Here is a 20,163-nt window from a genome sequence, read left to right on the forward strand (position 1 = left end):
CATAAATATTTTAGAGAAGCCTGCTGGGATGTAAGGAACTTCAGAGATTTTAGTCCCCACCATTTAGCCACAGAGCCTGGGTTTATGGAGCCACTAATTCATTCTGACAGTGCCTGATCACCCGCAGAGCCTCAGCAGGGAGACCTACACATTTCAAGGATAGCTAGCCCAGGAGTTCTCCCCAAATGCCCATTCTAGGCCATCTCAGAGCTCTGCTAGACTCGCTCTCCCCACCCTCCATTTCTCCTGGAAAAATCAAACATGACTTGGTTTATTTGTAAGCCCAGGTGGCCCATCCATTTCCAAGACAGTCAAGACCTGGCCATTAAATCATACTTGTGTATGTGCGTGTGCGCGTGCATGTCTGTGTGTGTGTGTCTGTGCTTTGTTTGTTTGCAATGACTTCGGTTTAAGAAGGCTGCTTTTGGATCTTCCTGTCTGGCCTGAGTGTGGGACACGAGCTAGGGCGTGCTGACCTGAGTCAGCACTGCGTTGCTGTAAGCATGAGTCTGCTTACCCAAGGACAGAAGAGAAGTTCATGGGCATTTCTGGGAGCAGCCTCAGCTGGATGGTAACTGTTCCTCATCTCCCAGAACCTGGGGGAGCTTCAGCAGCCACCTCAGGCAGGCACCTCTCAGTGAAGAATGAGGCAGTCTCTCCCCAGACGTTTCCACTGTGTCTGTAGCCACAGGAGGCTCTTGTGGCTGGAGAGCTCATGTGTGCTGTACTCTGTGCCTCTGTGGTTTTCTCCTACCCTCATCACAGCCCATATGGTACATACTCCAATGCTCACCTATGGATGAAAAAATGGACTCAGAGAGAGGAGAGAGGCACTAGAGAAATTCCTGCTAGTGCAGTGAGGACTACAAAGGACACGCCAAAAAGTGCTAGGTGGTGTTCGAAAGAAAGATTTGGTCTAGGGGGTCAGAAAACACCTTGTGAGACTGGGCAAGGTGGCTCGCACCTGTCATCCCAATGTGGGATATGATGAGGTTTCTCTTTAAGCATTATTCCCAACACCAACACTTTGGGAGGCCAAGGCAGGCAGACCACTTGAGGTCAGGAGCTCAAGGCCAGCCTGGCCAACATGATGAAACCCTGTCTCTACTAAAAATACAAAAAAATTAGCCAGGCACGGTGGTATGCACCTGTAGTCCCAGCTACTTGGGAGGCTGGGGCAGGAGAATTGCTTGAACTCAGGAGGCAGAGGTTGCAGTGAGCCAAGATCGTGCCACTGCATTCTATTCTGGGTGGCAGAGCAAGACTCTGTCTCAAAAAAAAAAAAAAACAAAAAAAGAGAGAAAGAAATAAAAGAAAAAAAGAAAGAAAGAAAAGCAAAGAAAAAAAGAAAAGAAAACACCTCGTGAGCAACAGTTCCTTTTTCGACTTGATCCAGAAGGATTACTAAGGGTTCATGAAGGTGCAAGGCAGTGCCAGGCAGGAAAGAGCAGCCAGGAGATGGGCTGGGACTGGCGAAAGGCTCGTGACAGGGTAGGACGCTGGGCACTTAAAGAGCACCGGCATGGTATGGGTAGAAGGAGAAATTACCAGGAAAGGAGGACAGAAGCCAGACTGGGGGAGGCCTTAGAGGGTGAAGATTTTGGACCATTTTGTGACATTACAGGGTTAGTTTCTCAGATGAAACCTGGAATAGCAGGACCTTATATCACACTCTTCCTATGAGGAAATATTCCAGGTTTCACCTGCCTGCTTTCCAAGGGTCTTTTGGAGCACATCAGCCGATTCATAGGATGAAGAGTGGCTTTGGATGTCAGTTCTCCTTTTCTCATATCCACATGTCTTCTCTTCCTATCTGCATTGTAAATTCTTTGAGCTCAAAGACACCATGCTTTGTAGAACATCCTCCCCTCACAGGCCACTGTCCCACAGCCTTAATTATTTAGTATTAAACAATTTTTGATAAGAAGGAGGGCATAAAAAAGATAAGGCGTCTAATGGGTCTATACTGGATGAAAATAAATGCAATATTCTATCCAAGCTTAACATGATATACAAGAGATTTTTTGTTTGTTTTTCTGAGACCAAGTCTCACTCTGTCACCCAGGCTGGAGTGCAATGGCATGATCTCAGCTCACTGCAACCTCCGCCTCCCAGGTTCAAATGATTCTCTTGTCTCAGCCTCCCAAGCAGCTGGGACTACAGGCATGTGCCACCACTCCTGGCTAATTTTTTGTGTTTTTAGTAGAGACAGGGTTTCTCCATGTTGGTTAGGCTGGTCTCAAACTCCCGACCTCAGGTGATCCGCCTGCCTCAGCCTCCCAAAATTCTGAGATTACAGGTATGAGCCACCGCACCCGGCCAATATATGAGAGATTTTCTTAAACTGCAGGATCAAATCATGCTTCCCTTAGAAAAGCTGTGACCAGATAGTAAAGAGACTGGTTTCCATCCTCCAAAAACAAAGATCCATCTGATTACAGTGACATCCTGTATAGAGTAATACATCTATTTCACTGTGTAATATGCCAAGAATGAATTTACAACCTGCCCTATCACTGAAATTGTGGTGGGAGTTCAACTGGGATACACTAGGTTGTAAGAGTCAGAAACTCAACTTTAATTAGTTTAATAAAAAAGCAAATTTCTGGGAAGGATTCTGGTATAATGAGGAGAATGAGGGAGACGGGATGTGTGTAAAGGTAGCCCCAACATGGTTAGAATAAGCCCTTCCCAGGAGAAAGATCTCTGAACAAAAAAATCAATGTCAACTATTAGGCATCTGCTATGTAGACTTTGAGACTTGTTTCTATAATGTTATTAGAAGAACACAGTGTGGTAAAAATGAAAGTCACTTTTTGGGGTCAGACAAAACTGAGTTTAAACTGCTGATCTGCCACGTACTAATGCTAAGAACTTAGCAAATCACTTAAATTCTCTGAACCTCTTTTTTCTCAGCTAGGAAAATTACCATTTAAGGAATTAATGAGAGCGTGTATGAAAGAAAATAGCTCTGTGCTGGACACTCACTAAGAGCTTAACAAACTTTGCCCCCATCCTTCCCTTCATTTGTCAGGGAATGAGGATTAACTACCTGTATTAAATAAGCCAATATGACTGGGCGTGGTGGTTCCCGCCTGTAATTCTAGCACTTTGGGAGACTGAGGCAGGCGGATCACCTGAAGTCAGGAGTTCGAGACCAGCCTGACCAACAAGGAGAAATCCTGTCTCTACTAAAAATACAAAATTGGCCAGGCATGGTGGCGCATGCCTGTGATCCCAGCTACTCGGGAGGCTGAGGCAGGAGAATCACTTGAACCCGGGAGGCAGAGGTTGCAGTGAGCTGAGATAGTGCCACCACTGCACTCCAGCCTGGGCGACAGAGCAAAACTCTGTCAAAACAAAACAAAACAAAAACAAGATATGTAGAGTACTAGGACAGTATCTGATATTCACGGTAAGAAGGCAATAAAGGTTAGCTGCCATTATCGTCATTTTGATAATATTTCCATTTCCCTATAAGAATACCCCTAAATGAATCCAATGGCTTCTCATACTGCCCACCTTCCTGGGGGAGAAAAACATTTTTAAAAGATGACCCAGCCTGGCGAGATGGCTCACGCCTGTAATCCCAGCACTTTGGGAGGTCGAGGCAGGTGGATCACCTGTGGTCAGGAGTTTGAGACCAGCCTGACCAACATGGAGAAATCCCGTCTCTACTAAAATTACAAAAAGTAGCTGGGTGTGGTAGCAATCACCTGCAATCCTAGCTACCCAGGAGGCTGAGGCAGGAGAATCATTTGAAGCTGGGAGGCGGAGGTTACAGTGAGCAGAGATCGTGCCATTGCACTCCAGCCTGCGCAACAAGAGTGAAACTCCATCTAAAAAAAAAAAAAAAAAAAAAAAAAAAAAAAAAAAAAAAAAAGGAGATGACCCTTTTTCTCTATCCTGTTTTCATTTTAAGATTTTAAGGCTGGGAATTGTTTTTGCTCTGCAGTACCCAAGAGGCTCTGGACACATAGTCAATATTAATTAATGATGTTGTTGTTGGTGTGCCAGGTCTTTGACACTAAACATTTTCATGCCAGCTTTGTTGAATTAAGGTAGAATTAAATAGCCGTGCTGCAATCCTGTCTCAGCCGTAATCACCATTTGTTTTGCTCATATTTCCCATGCTATTTACCCCCCCAATCAGTCCAGTTTTACTGCATTTGCGTAGATTGTATCGATGCATCTGCGGAAGCTCCTGCAGGAATAATCATCTCTCATTTTTCTCTTCTGTGGTTGTGGGTATCGGAAGACCCTGTCTCTCCCTCAGCTGGGACCTGAGTATAACCTGTGGTGAAGACAGTGTAGAGAAAGCAATAGGCTTTGCGACCATGGTGAGTTAGGAATCTCCGGGCTTTGTTTACCCTGAGAGTTTACCTAGGTTGAAGGCTGTCAAAGAAAACTTTCCTTTAACTTAAAACGGTGACATGGGCATGGTTCCCTGAAAACGGCTACTCGGGTGGAAGATCACAACCTCTTGATGGCAGTGGCATGGAATAAAGTGTCTTAGTGTCTCCTCTAGTGCCTAATTTAGTCCCTTGATCAAATAACAACTACGATAACAGGAGGAGGAAGAGGAGGAGGAGGAGGGAGAGGAATTAACACTTATGAAGAGCTAGGCATTATTCTAAGTACATCACATATTATAGATTATTTATATTCAGAACAACTCTCTGAGGTGGTTACTATTATTATCCCCATTTTACAGATGAGGAAACTAAAACACCAATAATTAAGTAACTCTCCAAAGGCCACCTAATTACTATGTGGTGGACATGGCTCTCAAACAACAGCAGTACACTTTGGAGTCCATGATTGTGGATATTGGGTAAATATTTATTTAGCTATATTTTTTATTTTGTATTTTATCTGTAGAGTGGGCCTTTTGAAGTTTTCTCTGAAAGAAAAAAAAAAAAAAACAGAAACTGTCTACAGTGGGCCAAATATGGCCTTAGATGTTAACATATGCTTTATTTTATTTAATTTTCAGATAATTTTGCAAAGTAGATGCTATTTTGCTATTTTCATGTTTTGGTTTTTGGGTTTTTTTGAGACAGAGTCTTGCTCTGTTGCCCAGGCTGGAGTGCAGTGGTGCAATCTTGGCTTACTGCAACTTTTGCCTCCCAGGTTCAAGCAATTCTCCTGCCTCAGCCTCCCAAGTAGCTGGGATTACAGGCACCACAGCTGGCTAATTTTTGTATTTTTAGTAGAGACGTGGTTTTGCCATGTTGACCAGGCTGGTCTTGAACTCCTGATCTTTGGTGATCTGCTCACCTCGGCCTCCCAAAGTGCTGGGATTACAGGTGTGAGCCACTGCACCTGGCCTTTTTTTGTTTTGTTTTGTTGGCTTATTTTATCCTCCTGCCTCAGCCTCCCAAGTAGCTGGGATTACATTTGCAAGCCGCCGTGCCTGGCTCTGTTTTCTCTGTTTTTACAGATGAAGCCTCAGGATCAGAGAAGTAAAGAAGTTTCATGAGATTACACACCTAGTAACGGGGGAAGGTGGGACTTGAAGCATCATGTCTGTCCAACTCGAAGGCTATGATTCCATGCATCTCCTACCACTGCCAGCTTTGCACCAGGGATGGAAAACATTGAGTCATTTTCTGCAAAGTTTTCACAGCACTTTCCTTTTGAGGTATATTCACCAGGCTAAGCAGATAATATTATCCAGGTGCACATTGCTAAAATGACTGTACAGGGAGAGTACTGTCCAAAAGACCCAGAAACCTCTTTTCTAACAGTAGACAAGCAGCTCTATTCCAAGATGGAGCGCAATTTTAGCCATAAGTAACAATACCAATCATTAGAGCACCTTATATTTTTACATTATAATTTCATTAATAATAAGCACCTTACATTTTTATGATGCTATGTGCCTGACACTCTTCCAACCATTTCACATATATTCAATCACTGAATTCTTACAAAACCCCTATGAGGGAGGTCTATTTTTGCTTCCGTTTTTAGATTGGGAAACTGACGCTCAGACAAACAATTTGCCAGAGGTCACCCAGCTAGGAAGTGGTGGAAGCAGACCTGACCCTAGGCAGTGTGGCTGTGAAGTCTCTGCACTCTGCCACGGGCTACGTTGCCGCTCATTAGTTAATTATTTGGGAAATGTTAGTTCTGTTCCTCTCTCCATACATTAGGCAATGGGGATTAACATGAGAATTAACAGTATGTACTGCATCACCTGATATGTGTACTGAATGATGTAAAGATTTCTTTATAGGGTGTTTACATACACAAGGCATTGTACCAGGCCGTGAGAATGCCGCACCTGCCTTCAACGAGCTGAAATCAGCAACTCAGCAAATACAACACCACGTGATAAAGAATTAATATAGGAAATGGTGGCTATTCTCCTTTCACCATCTATTCTCTGTATCTTTCTGTCAAACTCAAGGCCCCCAGAGAATGGCCTGGGCTTTCTTGCCCTCTGACTTCCGGTTAGGTGCAACCTATGGACAGATATTGGAAGGAGGGGAGAGGAGAGGGACATCAGAATATTCATTCCCCAGCCCCAGCTCTTCCTTCTTCAGTCTAGCAGTGCTGATGCTCCCCTCTGGCTCTGACTTCTGCTGGACGACTCTGCTTCCATGGCCCCAGCTCTCACGAGGGTGTTAGTAACACCACTCTCTCCATTTGCTCCTTCAGGCTTAGGGGTATGAATGGTTTCTCAAGTTTTCTGGTTCCCAGATGCCTCAGCATTCCTGGTTGGTTTCTTTAACTCGGAGTGTGCCGTTTGCTTCCTGCGGGGCCCCTGACTGATATAAAGAGTAAGCAGAGGAGATAATAAGAGGAGCCTTCAGGAAAGAACCCTAATCTAGACTTGGAGGGAGAAGGGAGGCTGCTCGAAAGAAGTGAAATCTATAACTCCTAAAGGATGATCAGGAATTATCCAGTTTGGGAAGTGGAGGTAGGAAGAATATGCTAAAAAGAGAGAATGACAAGTGGAAAGATATGAAGGCAAGCGCATAGATACTCCTGAGAACTGCAAAGTGACCAAAAGATACTGCTCAAGGTAGAGAGTGGTGAAGAAGCTTAAGTAAGCACCTCCAGATCATGAAGGTGAAAGTTTTCTTTTTTTTTCTTTTTTTCTTTTCTTCTTTTTCTTTTTTTTTTGAGACAGGGTCTGGCTCTGTCGCCCAGGCTGGAGTGCAACGGTGCAATCTTAGCTCACTGCAACCTCCGCCTCTCAGATTCAAGCGATTCTCAAGCCTCAGTCTCCCAAGTAGCTGGGATTACAAACACCCGCCACCATGCCCAGCTAATTTTTGTATTTTTACTAGAGATGGGGTTTCACTATGTTGACCAGGCTTATCTTGAACCCCTGACCTCAAGTGATCTGCCCACCTGAGCCTCTCAGTGTTGGGATTAAAAGTGTGAGCCATCGCGCTCGGCCAAAGGTGGAACTTTGAAGTTTGTTTGAAGTTTGCTGATGAAGTTTTGCTCTATGACTTGTCATGTAATCTTCTCTTTATTTCCTTATGAAGTATTCAGTGAAGTCCATATTGCTTATCAAAAGTTCTGAAGTTGGGTTTCAGAGAGTAGCCAAGATGAAGTGCTGAGTCTGGTCTGAAGGAGCTCACAGAGGTAATTTAGCAATAGGTTTGAGATTGCACTGTCAGATTTTGAAGTTTGTGAGGCCACCCGCATCATGGCTAATGTGTGCTGTGTGGGTGGATAATGGATGAAGCCAAAAAAAGTTTAGGACAAATAGTTTGGAGATGGAGAATCAGCGAAGAATAGTTGAGAGGAGAAGGCAGCTAGAACTCAAATGTTAATAAAAGAAGGCTTGCTCTCTGCCTCTGCATAATCCTTAGTAAAATATGCCTGGGTTACTGCAAATGCTATTTAAAAAGTAACACTGAGTTCTGACTGGGAGACATGAGACAGGCACTCTCTCTTCCTGCTCTTTCATTCTTGCCTTTTTTTTGTGTGGTTCTAGATATTAAGCACCACCCTTGTTGGTGCCTGTGTTGCCCCTACAGATGCCCTGCTCTATCAGTCATCTCCATAGCCCCTTGTGGGTCAACACCCCCTTCCACACTGCTAGTCATTACACTCATTATGTCCTCCTGGCTTCTGGTGGTTAAGTTGCCTCTATTACTTCAGGGCTCCATCATCCCTATCCACATTAACAAGCCCAACTCAGACCATCTTCTCAATGGCTGACCCTGACCTGCAGTGGAGCACCACCACTGAATGGATTAGCAGTGCTGATGCCCCCTCACCAGCACATTCCAATGCCCTAGCTGAAGGGCGTGTCCTCTGGGCCCTCCAAGGGTCGTTCCTCTGGTGGATCTTTTAGCCTGACATGAAATAGCCATCCAAGCATCCTACTCGCCTTAGCCTCTGTCCCTTAGCATTCCTCCCTCAAGCATCTTCAGGGCAACTCAGGCATGTCCCCTTCCCTCTGTGTTGTCCATCGCTTTGCCAGGTTTCTCAGAGCCACCCCCACAGTAACCTTGCCCCATCCTTGGAGGCTGTCTGTACTTTGTCTCAGTCTCTTGATTGTCTATGTCTTGTCTTTGCTTTTCTTTTTTTTGAGACACAGTTTCACTCTGTTGCCCAGGCTGGCATGCAGTGGTGTGATCTCAGCTCACTGCAACCTCTGCCTCCCAGGCTCAAGAAATTCTTGTGCTTCAGACTCCTAGCTAGCTGGGATTACAGGCGCCAGCTAATTTTTGCAGTTTTAGTAGAGATGGGATTTCATCATGTTGGCCAGGCTGGTCTTGAACTCCTGACCTCAAGTGATCCACCCACCTTGACCTCCCAAAGTGCTGGTACTACAGGCATGAGCCACCATACCCAGCCTGATTGCCTGTATTTTTGAAATTACTTGTGGAGCTTGATACTGGGTAATACCTTTGATTGTGTGAGTCTAACTTCAGAATCCAATGATTTGTGATTTTATATATATGTGTGTGTATATATATAATATATGTATATAAATAATATATGCAAATATGTGTGCATATATTATATACAAATATATAGTATATATGTCAGGAAAATATGAACACTGACTAGATATTTAATAATATTAAAGAATTATTATAGAGGTTTTTGGTGTGATAATAATATTGCTGTTAGATTTTTAAAATATATGTATATACAGGCTGGGCATGATGGTTCATGCCTGTAATCCCAGCACTTTGGGGAGCCAAGATGGGAGGATTTCTTGAGACCAGTTGGAGACCAGCCTGGCCAACATAGAGAGACCGTGTCTCTACAAAAGAAATTTTTTTTTAACTAGCTGGGCATGATGATGCCACTTGAAGGCCCCAACTACTGGGGAGGCTGAGGTGGAAAGACTGCTTGAGTCCAGGAATTCAAGGCTGTAGTGAGCTATGATTGCATTACTGCACTCCAGCATGGGCAACAGAGTGAGACCCTGTCTCAACAAACATAACAAGAATAACAAAATGTGTGTGTGTGTGTGTATATATATATATGCATATAGAAGTGTTTACTGCTGAGACTATTTGATGTTGGAGACTTGCTTCAAAATAATCCAGTGTGAGAGAGGCTGGGGGGCATAGAGACATAAGATGGGCCATGATAATTATTGAAACTGGGTAATGTGCTCATGGAGGTTTATTATACTATTTTCCCTAGTATTACATACAGTATATAAAAACCTTTGAAAGTTTGAAAATTTCCATAATACTGAGATTTTTAAAACACTAAATCAAATTTAAAGCAAATAATAAGATACCTGAAATGCCACAAGGGTGAATGTGTGTGTGTGTGTGTGTGTGTGTGTGTATTTGTTTATTTATTTATTTATTTTTGAGATGGAGTCTTGCTCTGTCGCCCAGGCTGGAGTGCAGTGGCGCAGTCTCGGCTCACTGCAAACTCCACCTCCCAGGTTCAAGCAATTCTCCTGCCTCACCCTCCTGAGTAGCTGGGATCACAGGCATGCACCACCACGCCTGCCCAATTTTGTATTTTTAGTAGAGATAGGTTTTCTCCATGTTGGTCAGGTTGGTCTCAAACTCCTGACCTCAGGTGATCTGCTCACCTCAGCCTCCCAAAGTGCTAGAATTACAGGCGTGAGCCACTGCACCCAGCCAAAGGTGAATATATTTATATGAAGTATTCTAACAACAATATATGAAAATATGAACCTGACTACAGAAAAATAACAAAGTTCATAAATAAGACGTTAGTAGAAGGAAAAACAATTTTAACAATAAAACTGGAAAGTAGTTTCAACCCTCCACTCAGTAAAATACAAATTAATATAGAAATAGGATACTAATTCTTTCTATAAAATGGGCAAAGAACAGAAAAAATACTTTGAGGCAAAGTATTACATAGGGTGAAGAAAATTCAGCAGTTTACATTTTTAACCTTCTGGAAACCATTTTTCCAACATACTTATCAAAAAATCTTAAAACCCTGCCCCAATACTTGACCCAAAGTCCAACTTCTGTGAAATTATTTTTAGACAATAAACATAGACATACATGAACATTTAGGTATACATATATGCAATAAGTCATTGTTTAATAATAATGAAGTCCAGGTGCGGTGGCTCACACCTGTAATCCTAGCCCTTTGGGAGGCCGAGATGGGTGGATCACCTGAGGTCGGGAGTTGGAGAGCAGCCTGGCCATGGTGATACCCCATTTCTACTAAAAGTATAAAAAGTAGCTAGGCGTGGTGGCGGGCACCTGTAATCTCAGCTACTTGGGAGGCTGGGGCAGGAGAATCGCCTGAACCCAGGAGGTGGAGGTTGCAGTGAGCAGAGATGGCACCGCTTCACTCCAGCCTGGGCGACAAAGCAAGATTCTGTCTCAAAATAATAATAATAATGAAAAAATTTAAAATAATACAAGAATACTATTAGGATTGAACAAAATAAGGTGGAAGGGAGACCTGCATATCCAACAGAAAATAGTTAAAGGAATTGTGGTATTACATACAGATATAAACACACATCTTATCCAGACATTACATGAGACTATGTAATGACAAGGAAAGATATCCCGGAGAATTAGATAAAGAAAGCAAAATGGAAAAGAGGACTACCAGAATTTTTCATTTGTGTTTCTTTGTATACATCTACAGAGGCACACAACAAATGGAATAGAAGAATAAGTTCTAAACATTAAACAGGGATAATATGGTATGGAAAGGGGTAGCTTATGGATGATTTTAATTTTCTCCTTTTTATGTATCTATATTTCCTAAATGTTCTGTAACAAACTAGTATTACTTTAATGAAATTAAACAAAATCATCTGTTGACTCACCAGTCCACTTCGAGGAATCTTTCCTAACAAAATAACCAGGAATATGCTCAAATATTGTTAGCATAGTCTCTGGAGCATTATTTATAATAGGGGAAATATTGTGAGTAATCCAGTTATCCCGTAATAAGAGAATGATTAAATTATTGTATTAAGAATTTTTTAAAATCCCATATTCCTGGGAAAAGGTTGATTGTTCTATAACCATGGTAACAAGTACCATTATAACCAGGTTTTAAACTCTATCAATCAATGCAACTTGCTTCAGTGAACATGCTTTGACAAACCAACCAATCAGTGACAGTCTCTTACATATGCAAGTCAGCCAATCAGGAATTGAGTTAGTCTAGTAAATGAGCTTCTGAATGCCAGCCAATCAACAACAGCCTCACTGGAGTAACCACATCTCTAGAGTTGACCTCAATCTACTGATATCCCTGAAAATCTCCCAATCCCTGAACTCTATGCTTCCCCAAAATCCAGTATAAAATCATTATTCTGCTCAGCCAGGTTCTACCTGACCAGCATGGCTCTCCCTTACCATAAGTAACAAATTCAGCTTTGTTTTATGTAGTATTCTGTGTTTGTGTGTGTGTCCGTCCCTGTATGTGTGTGAGGGTGTATGTGTGTGTCTTTGTATATACACACTGAGGGAGTACACATACACATATATACAAGCATAGAATTTCATACGTTCATTGAATATTTTGTTTTCAAAGACCACATAATGACAAGAAAAATATATTCAAAATATGTGAAAAAGCATTGAACATAAAACTGTGTATTGTACAATCCTAATGAGAGAGAGAGACAGGAGAAAATACACCAAAATTTTAAAAAATATATCTGGGTTGTAAGACTATGGGTGATTTTCATCTTATTTTTCCTTATATTTTCAAAAAACTCCATAGTGACCATTTATCACTTTAATAACGAAGGGGAAGACTTTCTTTAAAAGTCTTGGTTTAGCATGATAGCCCTAAATCAATTAATTTTAAATGTCATCTGAAAAGTTTAGAACCTCTTTATGAGTTCTTCTTCTATGATTCTTTCATTGATAACAGGCTATGACACGAAGCCAAAGGCCTCCATACAAATATTTATTGTGTGCCTGTGTGCCAGACACCAAATTAGGCACACAGACAGCTGCTAAGATGATGTAGGATGAAGCTGGGCATGGTGGCTCATGCCTGTAATCCTAGCACTTTGGGAGGCTGAGGCAGGTGGATTGCTTGAGCCCAGGAGTTCGAGACCAGCCTGGGCAACACGGCAAAACCCTGTCTCTCCAAAAATAAATAAATAAATAAATAATAAAAATAAAAAAATTAGCCAGACATGGTGGCACACACCTTGTAGTCCCAGCTACTTGGGAGGCTGAGGTGGGAGAATCACTTGAGTCCGGGGAGATCAAGGCTGCAGTGAGCCATGATTGTGCCACTGCACTCCAGCCTGGGTGACAGAGTGAGACCCTGTCTCAAATCATCCCTCAGATGATGATGTTTAATGATGTAACACCTTCCTGAAAACTATACGGAAAACAACATTCTCATTAATTAGACTAAGCATAGGAAACTGTGCTTTTCCCTCCAAATATGTTCAATGCTTATTATTAGTGGGGACTATCAACGTAGCAAGTAAAGGCGAGAAAGGCAGTCTAGGTGTTTGTTAGGCACGACTGTGAGTAATGGTCTATAAAATACAACAAAAAAACTGGGAACAACCTAGAGTATGTAGTAGAAAGTGAAAAACAAATGTTAATTTCTTCTACTATCTTTTTCTTTATTTTGGAGGAGAGAGCTTTGGCTGCTTCTTTTCTTAATAAAAATAGTGTCAAGGTCCTAATTGCATTTAATTACGCCATATTTCTAGCACTGAGAATGCAGAAGGATACACTGTAGCCTGCTGTTCTCCATTTCCTAATGCATGCAAGCAGCTCTAAATGAGTAAGAAATGATGATTGAATATTGTGAACAGGCACAATAGTTAATCTCATGTGAATAGGCAGTAGGAGTGGAATGTGTTTGTCTTGGGTTTGTTAGAAAGGTTTTCATGATCAAACACTGAAAGAGGATTTTCCCCATTTTCTTCCTGCTGACAATGCATCACTGATAGTTTGACTTAATGAGGTTCTTAGATTTAATAAAATAGCAAAAGGCAGTGAGCCATTTCCCAAAATGACTTGAAAGAAATATTTGGCAGAAATAATTGAGAGTCAGAGATTACTGGTCCATAGAACCCTACCAATTCCTGCCACTCTGGACTATGCCCACTTGTTCTACATTTTCTGCTGATCTTAGAAATCACCCCCTCGCTGCCTGGGTGGCAGTAACTTCCCTTAATAGGGCCACTTGTCATAAACTATGAGATGCTAAGGAATTAATCAAAATTTTCCACGGGTAAGCAGTAACTTGAGAGACTGTACGATCCTTAATAATGATGCCTTAGTTTTGTATAATCTGCTGGAGTTTACAGAGTGCCTTCATAGACCTTTAACCATTCAGTTCTCATTCTAATCCTGTCAAGTGGAGACCACGGTCCTGACTTTACAGTTGAAAAAAACTGAGGCTCCAGAATCCTTAAGTGAGTTGCCCAGGGTTTTACAGTGAGTAAATAAATGGTAGCATTCAGACCCAGGTCTTATATCCGTGTCTGGTGCTTGATCCAATCTAGCTGAACAACTATCCCTAAATGAGCAAAAAAGAAGATTCTGATCTGAGGTCTGAGGACCAGGGATGAAGTCCTGGCCCTTGCCTCTTGGTAGCACATGATGTAAGGCATATCAATTGGCTCTCTGAATCATAGTTTTCTTATTTGAAGAACAGAGACGACTGTGCTGCTATCAATTTATTCTCACCACTCAGCTCCAAATCCACCCTTTATTGCCTGCTTGGTGAAACTGTGGCTTCCTGAGAGATGCAACTGCCACCTGGCCATTTGGGGTGACTTGTGCCACTGAGCCAACCAGCAGAAAAACGTGTTACTCTATGGGCTAGAATGATTGATCCCAGTTACCAAGGGGAAATTGAGCTGCTGCTACACAATGGGGAAGAGGAACCATGTCTGGAACACAGAGGATTATCTAGAGATCCTCTTAGTACTTCTATGTGCAATAGTAAAAGGTAATAGAAAACTACAGAAACAAGCAAACAAAAAGCAGCATGACTGAAGACTCAGACCCTTAGCGAATGAAGGTTTGGGTCGGTTCACCTAGTAAAGAACCTTGACCATCTGAGGTTCTGTCTGAGGGTAAAGTGAATATAGGAGGGATTGTGGGAGGAGGAAATCATAGATTATTCTATGGCATCTTACAAAAATCAGGACTGTGGTCATGTGAAAGGAAAATATCTTGGGCCCCCAAAATCACTAAGGAAAACTCAAGCTAGAAACTGCTTGCTTAGGGCACACCTGCCTCCCATTTCAAAGTCATACCTCTGCTCACTGAGATAGATGCATATCTGATTGCCTCCTTTGGAAAGGCTCATCAGAAACTCAAAAGAATGCAACCATTTGTGTTTCACCTGTCTGCGACCTGGAAGCCTTCTTCCTGCCTTTGCTTCAAGTTGTCCCGCCTTTCCAGACCAATCCATCCAATGTGCTTCTTACACATACTGATTGATGTTTCCTGTCTCCCTAAAATGTATAAAACCAAGCTGTGCCCTGACCACCTTGGGCACAGGTCGTCAGGACTTCCTGAGGCTGTGTCCTCAACCTTGGCAAAATAAACTCTCTAAATTAACTGAGACCTGTCCCAGATTTTCTGGGTTCACATTAGCTTTGCAGATTTTCTCCTTGCTTGTTGTATGTGTATGTAAAAAGTAAAGTAGAGGTTCCTCTTTAAAAAGACTCTCCTCCCTGACTAATTAGGAGTATAGCAACTTCTCCTAGAAGCAAAATTTATTCAAAGACCTGTGCTAACAGTCTTAAATATCTGCTAGCTGTAATAAATAAATCAATGTACTTTATGTTCCTAGCTCCCACAATTTAGCCTAAATATTTGCCCTGCCATGCTTATACTGGTCCAAGCAAGCATTAGGTCATAGCCTGTTCCTCTTCCGTATTTGGAGGTGCTTTTACCTTTCTCAGCATTCCACAGGCTACTTCCTCCTTCCTTTGTTCTCCTCAGCCTTTGCCTCTTTTAGAAAGTTCTAAGTTGCTAGCCAATCGGGACTAATACAGAATGTGAGGTCCCGTTCCAGCCAATGGAAACCGAACACAACAGTAAGGTGGATGGGTCAGGTTATAAATGACCCTGTCTCCTTTGTTCGGTGTACTCTCATGGTAAAACTGCTGGCAAGTGTACCCTTTCTGCAGAAAGTAAAAATGGCCTTGCTGAGGAAATTAAATTTATGTTCAAGTGCTGTTTCTTTATGGCACTGGGGAACAAGCATTTTATTTCTAAATAAGCATTTCAAACAGTATATATTCATTTCTATGTTATAAAAATATTCTTTTCTCTCCTTCCCACTCTTATTTTATATCTAAATTGTTGGAGGTTAACTTTATAATTTAGTGTTCAGGTAACAAAATATTCACTGGGGCCCAGCGCATTGGCACGCCCTGTAATCCCATCACTTTGGAAGGCCGAGGTAGACAGATTGCTTGAGCCCCTGAGTTTGAGACCAGCCTGGGCAACATGGCAAAACCCTGTTTCAACAAAATGTACAAAAATTAGCCAGGCATGGTGGTGCACACCTGTAGTCCCAGCTACTCAAGAGGCTGAAGTGGGAGGATTGATTGAGCCTGGGAGGTCAAGGCTGCAGTGAACAATGATTGCATCACTGCACTCCAGCCTGGATGACAAGACCCTGTCTCAAAAACAAACAAAATATTCACTGGAACTGTCACTGAACTTGAGAGTTATTACTGTTGGAACTGTGTGTTTCCTCATTTTGAGGTGAACACGTGCTCATTTTTACAAAGGGTAGCTGTGTTACGTTCGGTGAAAACATACAGGTGTTTTGTTTTCTTTTTTTTTTTTTTTGAGACGGAGTCTCGCTCTGTTGCCCAGGCTGGAGTGCAGTGGCCGGATCTCAGCTCACTGCAAGCTCCGCCTCCCGGGTTCACGCCATTCTCCTGCCTCAGCCTCCGGAGTAGCTGGGACTACAGGCGCCCGCCACCACGCCTGGCTAGTTTTTTGTATTTTTTAGTAGAGACGGGGTTTCACCGTGTTAGCCAGGATGGTCTCCATCTCCTGACCTTGTGATCCGCCCGTCTTGGCCTCCCAGAGTGCTGGGATTACAGGCGTGAGCCATCGCCCCCGGCGAGGTGTTTTATTTTCGCGAAGGAGTTCAAATGTTTGTGAAAGGGTGCATATGGAAGTGAAGAAGCCAAAGAGATGGACAGCGCCCCTTTTCAACTGATCGCTTCTCAGTTCCCTTTGTTGTTCTGCTTTGTGATACTGTAGAGCTGGACCCTATACCTGTTGACCTCTGTCAGCCGGTACTGTGTACAGCTTTGTCAATAGAGAGGGCCACAGGGACTCTGCAGGTGGAAGAGGCTTCTTTTTGCAGTTCCTGTGTTATTCTTTCCCACTTGCTCCTATGACATAGCTATACATGGATGGCATGCATATAGGATGGCCAGGGACATTCATACTCTTGCAAGTTTGCTCTTGCAAGTTTGGCTGGCACACTGGTGAGAGACTCATGGTTCTTTGCTCACCAGCCTCAGCCCACCAGTTGACAACCAGCTCTGGCCCGGGACAACTCAGCAAACCTCTCCTCTATCCAATGGGCCACAGGTGTGCTCCTCCTGCCTGCCACAAGGTGTGAAACTCGGCCTACCTTCCAAGTTTGTTCTTTTCTTGGTCACTCTCCCTGACTCTTAGGTTAGTCTTCAGAGTTCTCTTTTATCTCTCCCATTCCCAGTTGCTAGTTCCTTATTACCAGTTGATAACTCTTTATGTTACACTTTTTTCTGTTTAAATTTCTGACGGTATTTCTCTCTCCTAATTGGAGCCTAACTGACACAAAATTGATATTGATTTTGAGTATTTCATAGGGTTATTATGATGCTTAAATAAGCTAATGCACAGAGAAGCACTTAGACATTTTTTAAGAATCTGGTAAATCATTGCATAAATGATCTCAATGTATCATCCTTCTTTTATTCATGCTACTTTATAGCATGAATGACTGACGCTAGGATTGGTCATAACATGTGTTTTGGCCAATGGGACATCTACACACATGATATAAGTAGAAGTCTGGTAAGCATTCGTATATTGATGTGTGCCCCTGAACACTGCCCTGACACTGCCATGTGAAGAGGAATAGTCTAGCCTCCTTGAGGATGGATGACCACATGCTGAGCGAAGCCCATCCCTAACCTGGTATACCAGTGGGGTGCAGATTCACGGGTGAGCCTAAGCAAGGCCAACAGAAGGCTCACTCATTTAGCCCACAGAATCACAGAAAGAAAACATCATTGTTATTTTAAGACCCTACGTTTAGGGGTGATTTGTTGCATAGCAATACATTACAGATGCAAATATAACTGAAACAATATATAAGTTAAAATATTGGTAAAAACTTTTTCTGTGGTAAGTGACTGAAATATAACCTAAGCTAATGTAAGCACAAAAGAGTATGTATTGGTTTCCATAGTTGAAAGTCTAGGAGGTGGTTAAGCGCACAGTTAGATCCGTATGCTCAGACTACATCCTCAGGGGTCAGCTGTCTTACCTTCACTTCCTGATCTTCTTTCTTTCATCCTCAGGCAAGCTTTGCCTTCATGCTGGTAAGATGGATTCCAGAGTCTCTTATGTCCTCAAAGCTTCAAGCTCAGCAGAAGGAGTCTCAATGGTTTCCACAAAAAAATCTTGGACCTTTGATCAACTGCCCACCCTTGAACTCATCCCTGTGGCCCCAGGCTGATTGGCAGACTTGAATCACCTATCCCATGCCCAGAACTTTGGCTTGACCAGGCTTTTCCAAAACAAGGGAATCCAGAGTGTTGCCCCAAAGAAAATCAGGGGGCTATTACTGGGGAAAAGAATTCCATCACAGGTATCAAAAATACTGTTATCAATAAAACATCACCTGACACGTTGGTTCATTAAAGGTATATTACTTCGGTCTTTCTTGGTTGGGAATCATTTAGATGCCAAGAATATAAATACTCTTGACTGAAGAAATGAGAGGGTTTGTCAGAAGCATGCAGGATACTCCTGAATCCACAGGCAATGTGGCTAGGTGTCATGAAGCATTATATCCAAGAATTAGAAAGTCATAAGAGAGTCTTTTTTTTTTTTTTCTCTCTCTCTCTCCCTCCACAGTGACATGGTCTTTTATCTCTGCTTTTCACTGATATTTAATTTTTAACTCTCTAATTTCTATGAGGAACCCATTCTGTGAGGTTTGGTTAAAGCTGACCCAACTTCCTGCCACGGGGCAGGCTCATCTCCCAGACCAGCCAATCAGAGTATGTTATCTCTCAGACCAACCAATCAGGGTATATCATCTCCCTGGCCACAGTGATGAATATAACTTGATCATGTGATCAAGCTAGGTCAATTGGAGTCCTCCTGGGACCTTTCTGCCATAGTGATCCTGAGTCCTCTTTCCTCAGGGAGTTCCTAAGTTAATTTGATGTGTATTGAATTTCATGGCCATCATGCTTGGCATATGGAAGAGAGCTTGTTTGTGAGCAGAGAGGAGAAAAAACAACCTAATAATAGAATCTGAGATCTCACATCCAACCATGACCTGAAGCCTTAGGTCTTTTAATTGCTTGAGCCCTGGTGTGGTGCTTCAACTTGGCCTAACTTCTCAGAGTCGGCCTAACTTTGCTCAGTTGCTCTAAGGTTGTACTGCTTCTCTTGGGAGCAAAAATTCCCAAAGGAAAGAGAATTTATGAGAAGTAACTGTGGAGGGGTTAATTTTTTTAAAAATGCCCTCAAAAAAAGTGTAAAAATATTTCTTTAGTGGAGAAAAGCTGTTTCCTTTCCACCTGGCAGCAGCCATCCATTAAACCAAGGTGGGTGCATACAAGTACATCCAGAAGCTATGGAGGAAGAAGCAGTGTGATGTCATGCACTTTCTCTTGAGGGTCCACTGCTGGCAGTACTGCAAGCTCTCTGCTGTCCACAGGGCTCACCACTCCGCCAGGCCCCACCGCACCAGGCCCCGTAAAGCGGGCTGACTGGGCTACAAGGCCAAGCAAGATTATGTTATATGTAGGATTCGTGTGTATCGTGGTGGCCGAAAACGCCCAGTTCCTAAGGGTGCAACTTACGGCAAGTCTGTCCATCATGGTGTTAACCAGCTAAAGTTTGCCTGAAACCTTCAGTCCGTTGCAGAGGAGTGAGCTAAATGCCACTGTGGGGCTCTAACAGTCCTAGAATTCTTACTGGGTTGGTGAAGATTCCACATACAGATTTTTTGAGGTTATCCTCATTGATCCATTCCATAAAGCCATCAGAAGAAATCCTGACACCCAGTGGATCACCAAACCAGTCCACAAGCACAGGGAGATGTGTGGGCTGACATTTGCAGGCCAAAAGAGCCGTGGCCTTGGAAAGGGTCATAAGTTCCACCACACTGTTGGTGGTTCTCGCTGTGCAGCGTGGAGAAGACACAAGACTCTCCAGCTCCACCGTTACCGCTGATATAAGTAAAGATTGTAAAATTCATTCATAATAAACAATTTAGGACAGTCCAAAAAGAATATTTATTTAAAGAGGCCCTACTCTTTAAAAAGAACTCTAATGGAAAGTTCCTCTTACATTCTGGTTGTATTTGTTTCCTACTGCTGCTATAAACAAAATGCAACAAAGTTAGTGACTTGAAACAGCACAACTTTGTTCTCATACAGAAGTCAGAAGTTACCAGTGGGTTGGCAGAGCTGCGTTCCTGCTGGAGGCTGGAGAGAACTGGCTTCATTGTTTTTTC

At 42.8% G+C, this 20,163-nt stretch overlaps 1 pseudogene; it reads left to right on the forward strand.

Annotated features, from left to right (window-relative positions):
• The window catches only part of LOC103216819 (large ribosomal subunit protein eL15-like), a 35,902-nt pseudogene extending 16,022 nt beyond the window's left edge, over window positions 1-19,880 (forward strand).
• Window positions 19,881-20,163: the final 283 nt, after the last annotated feature.

This window comes from Chlorocebus sabaeus, chromosome 9, assembly GCF_047675955.1.
Source record: "Chlorocebus sabaeus isolate Y175 chromosome 9, mChlSab1.0.hap1, whole genome shotgun sequence".
Lineage (NCBI taxonomy): Eukaryota > Metazoa > Chordata > Mammalia > Primates > Cercopithecidae > Chlorocebus > Chlorocebus sabaeus.